Source organism: Lolium perenne, chromosome 7, assembly GCF_019359855.2.
Source record: "Lolium perenne isolate Kyuss_39 chromosome 7, Kyuss_2.0, whole genome shotgun sequence".
NCBI classification, from domain to species: Eukaryota; Viridiplantae; Streptophyta; class Magnoliopsida; order Poales; family Poaceae; genus Lolium; species Lolium perenne.
In genome coordinates, this window is record NC_067250.2 from 227198266 (window position 1) to 227204265 (window position 6000).

Here is a 6000-nt window from a genome sequence, read left to right on the forward strand (position 1 = left end):
TCGGGATTAAGTCCCTTGCGGAACAGATCTTGCTTGTCAGCATCATCAACCACATCACGGGGTGCATAGCGAGACAGCTGAGTGAACTCACGTCCATATGTCTCCACATCCAGCTTCCTCTGATTGAAGTCCAGGAATTCCCTCCTTTTGATGTCCATGACAGTCTTGGGGATATAGGCTGCACGGAAAGCTGTGACGAACTCCTCCCAGGTAACATCATGTCCTGGCGCTTGAAGAGCCAGAAATCCTTCCCACCAAGAACCAGCGGCACCCTCTAACTGGTAGGTGGCGAAGTTCACGCGTTCACCTGGTGGAACATGAAGAGAGTTGAATTTGCGCTCGATGGTGCGAAGCCAATCATCAGCATCAAGAGGCTCCTTGGGGTGGGTGAAGACAGGAGGCAGTGCACGAATGAAGTCCCCAAGTGTGACACAGTTGTCGGGACGACGTTCTGTGTTTTGAGCTACACGCTCCAGGAGTTGTTCATTCCTCAGGCGGTTGGTCTCAATGTTGTTAAGAACCTGCGCCATTGTGGGAGGTGGTGGCAGTTCCGGTTCAGCATTGTTTTGTCCATGTCGGTTACGACCACGACCACGACCAGCCATCCTGAAGAGAAAGACAAAGACCATGAGAAATAGATTCCTTGGAAAGAATTCAACGAAATGATAACATTGACTGAATGGAAGGAACAAGATTCAGATCAACTGATGTAACTTTAGAAACACTGAGTTAAGCAACCAAGTACGGAGTACTTATGGAGAAAACTACCCAAACTCGTAGATCCTAGATGTTTGGAAATAACAGGGTATAGGTAAAAACTTTTTCAATCAAAATAAGGTAAGATGACTCAGCATTAGAGCGACAACAGATAAGGAGTAAAAAGAATCCTATTCAGATGTTTTTGCAAATACTTTTAACTTTCAAATAGTTTTCACAAGTACTAGACTCAACATCGACCAGTCGAAAGGGTTTCCTATAGGCAGCCCTGCTCTGATACCAAAACCTGTCGCGACCCCGGAGGTCGGGGCTAGACAAACCCAGATATCACATCTGGCATAAGTCTAACCTAGATCTCTAGGTTCTACAGGGTGAGAATCGGTAACACAACAGTGACTCTATGACTCAAAGCAAATATATTACAACTCTTAGCAGAGTTAAGATCCAAATATATTACACGCAGAGGTCACTGACCACAATTCAACAAGCAACGGAAAGCAAATTATGTTATCTAGATAATAAGACTGCAAAGGGCCTAAGAGGCCATAACATAAGGCGATGTCCCAGCCCATAAGTCTCAGGCTGCCGCCTGAGGAACTCCAAACTACTCGTCGACGTCGAGGTAGAAACCACCATCAGTTGGAAGAACTTCTTCTGAAACAAAGCATGCAAGGCTGAGTACAGGGACTCAGCAAGACTTAGTACAACCTGTTAGCAAAGCGGGTATGCGAGGCTTTATGTGGAGCTTATTTTGCGGAAAGCTAGTTTTCCTTTGTAAACAGGAGGGAGCAGAAGCTCGTCTATTCAGACCATTTTAAAAAGGGGTAAGAGAGCGATATCAACTCTAGCTCTAAGATCATCATGTTGAATCCACCGAATCTTCATCATCACCTGAACCTATCACCTAGGATCACCCCTCGACAACCTGAGAAGGGATCCTTATCACACATTGACATCAAGTTTTACGATTAGGTTCAAGTTGTCTATGATCACAGAATCCATCACCAAGTCGTCCGTAACCGTGGACACGGCTTTTCGAAAAGATTTACCCTGCAGGGGTGTACAACTTTACCCACACGCGCCGACCGACTCTTAATGCCACTATAGATTAACACACTTCCTTGGTGTGCTGGCAGAGGGTGGTCGACCAAAACCTTTCCCTTACTTCGCCTATTCCATGAGTCAAACTAACTGAGGAGCTCCGTCATCGTAGGTAGCCATTCTCCGAGGCGGTCCCGGTTATTATGCGTAGGGGATCCAGTTCAATGCCTCCAGCATCCTTCACCCTAGCCACATCCTGTATGATGCACTTTGAAAACCTTTTCCACCTTTCCCCCATGTGTATGGCAAATGGAACTCGCAAACTAATTGACTCATGGGTAAGCTAGGTAAGTTCGGGCCAAGGGGTTCCCATGGGCCCCGTGTGGCTGTACGCTCAGTCTTGGTTCTGAAGGCGAGAACTCAGGTCCTAGTATCGGCGAGAATGAGTCTAATCACCACATCCCCATGTGGCGGCCCATCCCAGCCTTTAGCATGTTTATTAACATCATCACTGATCTTACCACGTCATCCTGTCAAACTAGGTTCATTCGTAGTTCTGATTCATCAACCGGATGGATCAGACTTCAACAGCTAAGCATGGCTAAGCATAACACATATACGGCTCTAGCGATGCGAACAAGCTCAGACCTAGTTTTGCTGGGAGCGGTGGATCAGTAACTCTGGGTTACAAGGATGGAACTATGCACACATAGGATATCTACAACTGCCGATAAAACATATTTGAAGCGGATGCAATATGTAAGAACCAGAAGTAAAGCATTTCGAAACCATATATGAACCAGGTTAGGGCTTGCCTTGTCCCTCGTTGTTCGGGTGCTGCTCTTCGGTGGCGTTGATCTCAGACTCACGTTCGGTCCCTATCGAGAAGAACCAAATACCGGAAAGGAAGAGCACAATCAAGACATGGTATAATGCAATGCTCATACAATATGATGACATGTCATATTAAAGGGGTTGGGAAAACCCTAGGTGCATCGACAGAAATTAAAGGGGTTCGGCATCGATCCCGACATATGAGAGGGTCGATTTAGGGTTTCTACTAAGGCTCATATTTAATTGGTTCAAGCATGTATGAATCATGGATAAACAATTAGGATTTGTTTTTCTAATCATTTTGATATATTATTTGCATTTTTCTGATTTAAAATGAATTAGTTATGAATTTCCCAAATTTAATTCATTTTAAATTAATTTCTGAAAATTATATAAAAATAATAAAAGTTGGACCCACATGTCATAATTTTATTATTTTCTAAACATTTCCTAAATTATTAAAATCCTGACTGATAGGGTCCACATGTCAATATATTTCTATTTTCAGAAAAATACAGAAATAGAAAAAGAAATTACAGAAAATAGAAAAAAGTAAATATGGCGTCATGCTGACGTCAGGCTGACGTCATCATGGCCATGAGCTCACAATTGAGCTCGGGTTGACCTCCAATCGGAGGCTCCCGTGGGCGGGAGGACGCGCACGAGGGCGCAGTCGACTCCGCGCGACGCGGGCGACCAAAAGGAGGCGGCGCGGGGGTGGATTACCCGCCGGAGCAGGGCCTCCGGCGAGGTGCTGCGGCGGCCGGAGCCGGGTGCTCGACGCGGCGGCGCTAGAGAGGGAGAGGGAGCGAGGCGAGGGCATGGGGAGGAGCAGCAGCTCACCGCGAGCGTCGTGGAGGGGTCAGCGACGGCCGGGGACCTTCGCCGGCGGCGAATCGAGCGGCGGCCGGGCGGTTACTGCGAGCTTGGGTTAGGTCTGGGAGGCGCGGGAGAGCGCGGGAGAGGGGGAGAGTGGGGCTAGGGCTTCCGGCGGGGCGGCGGCGAGCTTCTTATAGGCCGCCGGGGGCGGCGGAGGTCATCCTGGCCGGCCAGGCCATCGGGCGGCCATGGCGCTGCCAGCGACCAGCTTGGAGGCGCGGGGAAGAAAGGGAATTTCGCGAAAAACACCCTGGGAAGATTTTTGGGCTGGTGGGGTGCGGCCTGGGCCACTTGGGCCGTGCCAGGGGGAGAAAAGAGAGAGAAAGGAGATGGGCTGCGCCCAGGGAAGAGAGAAGAGAGTTCTCTCTCTAATTTTTTTGTTTTTTTTTGTTTCTCTTTTCAAATTCAATTTTCAAATCTGTTTGAATTTTGTTTGAAACTCAATTTTGCCAGAGAAGTAATAAACACACATGGACTTGTTGAATGACAACAAAACCATGTTGTCTATTTTGAAAAACTTTCAAGATTTGAATGAGAAAGAAATAGAGAAGGATTTGCATAATTGAAAATTGAGATGCAAATTTTGCTCAAATGCAAACTATATGCATGCAATGCTCATGAACACTTATTTATTTATAAACACAAGGTTGGGATGTTACAGGTGCTCTATTAAAAGGAGTACCTTAATTGCCAGTAGATTCCCTTGAGGCCCGGCTGCCACCGGCTGGTAGGACAAAAGATGTTATGCAAGTTTCTCATTGCGAGCACGTATGACTATATATGGAAAACAGGCCTACATGATTAATAAATTGATGTTCTGTCTTAATGCTATTTCAATCCTATCAATTGCCCAACTGTAATTTGTTCACCCAACACTTGTTACTTGTTATTTGAGAGTTACCACTAGTGTAGATAGCTGGGAACCCCGGTCCATCTCTTATCATCATATACTCGTTCTATATGTCATTGGAAGTAGTATCAACTATTTTCTGGTGCCATTGCCTCTGTGTTACTATTACTGCTGCTGTTATCTTGTTACATTATTGCTCTCATATTACTGCTGCTTTCACATCACCCCTGTTACTAGTGCTTTTCCAGGTGCAGCTGAATTGACAACTCAGTTGTTAAGGCTTATAAGTATTCTTTACCTCCCCTTGTGTCGAATCAATAAATTTGGGTTTTACTTCCCTCGAAGACTGTTGCGATCCCCTATACTTGTGGGTTATCAGGCCATATCACATCACCAAACCCTGCAAAAACAAGTTAGACGCCTCTAATTTGGTTTGCATATTTTACGTGGTTTGGGGTTTTTGAGTAAGATCCAATCTACCTACGAACATGAACCACAACGGTGATACTAGTGTTGACAATAGAAAGTGCAAATTGGAATCTTCACTATGGTGGGAGAGACAGACACCCGTAAAACCACTTATGCAATACAAGTTGCATGTCAAGCGTGGAGCAAGTCTCATGAGACGCGGTCATGTAAAGTTAGCCCGGGCCGCTTCATCCCACCATCCCGCAAGATGCAAAGTACACAAACTAAAGAAACAAAAGCATCAACGCCCACAAAACCATTGTGTTCTACTCGTGCAACAGATCTATGCATAGACATGGCTCTGATACCACTGATGGGGTTCGTAGCATAGAAAACAAAAAAATTCCTACCGCAAGACGAATAAATCCAAGATCTAATCTATGGAACACCCAAGATCTAATCTACAAGATCGGAGCAACGAGATTTATATGAGACTAACCCTCGAAGATTTCCAAAGCCTACGATATTAGATCTCGTTGTTGGTGTAGACGATCATCCCCAGTGCTGCAATCCGGCAGCACTTCCGTACTCGGTCGCGCGTACGGTGTCGATGAAGCCCATCCTCTCCCCATTCCATCGGGCAGCGGAGGTGTGGTAGATCCCCTTGGAATCCCATCATCACGACGGCGTGGTGGTGGTGGTGGAGGAGAATCTCTGCAGGGCTTCGCCTAAGCCGCAGCAGAGAGAAAGAGGAGGGAGGAGAGGTGGCGACTAGGGTTTCAAGTTGGGGACTTGGCCGGCCACCCCTCCCCTCTTTATATAGTGGGGAGGGTCGGTTGGGGTGTCCCCCCACGTCCAAACCCATCTAGGGCCGGCCAAAGGGGGAGGGGGAAACTTTCCTTCCCCCCCAAGCCTTCCAATTTTAGGGTTTCCCCTAAACCCTAGGGTTGTGGCCGGCTTGGGCCTTTAGGGCTTGGTGCGCCTGGCCCATTAGGGAAAGGCAGCACCCCCTTGGCCCAAGTGGCCCCTCCCGGGGTCGTGGGCCCACTAGGGGTCCCTCTGGAACCTTCTAGAACCTTCTCGGTCTTCCACCGGAAAATCCTGAACTTTTTCATAACCCCAGAAATTAATTTCCCTTATATGAATCTTATTCTCCGAACCATTCCGGACCTCCTCGTGATGTCATGGATCCCATCCGAGACTCCGAACAAACTTCGGTCTCCATCTCATATTCCGAATCTACTTATGCGACATCGAACCTTAAGCGCGTC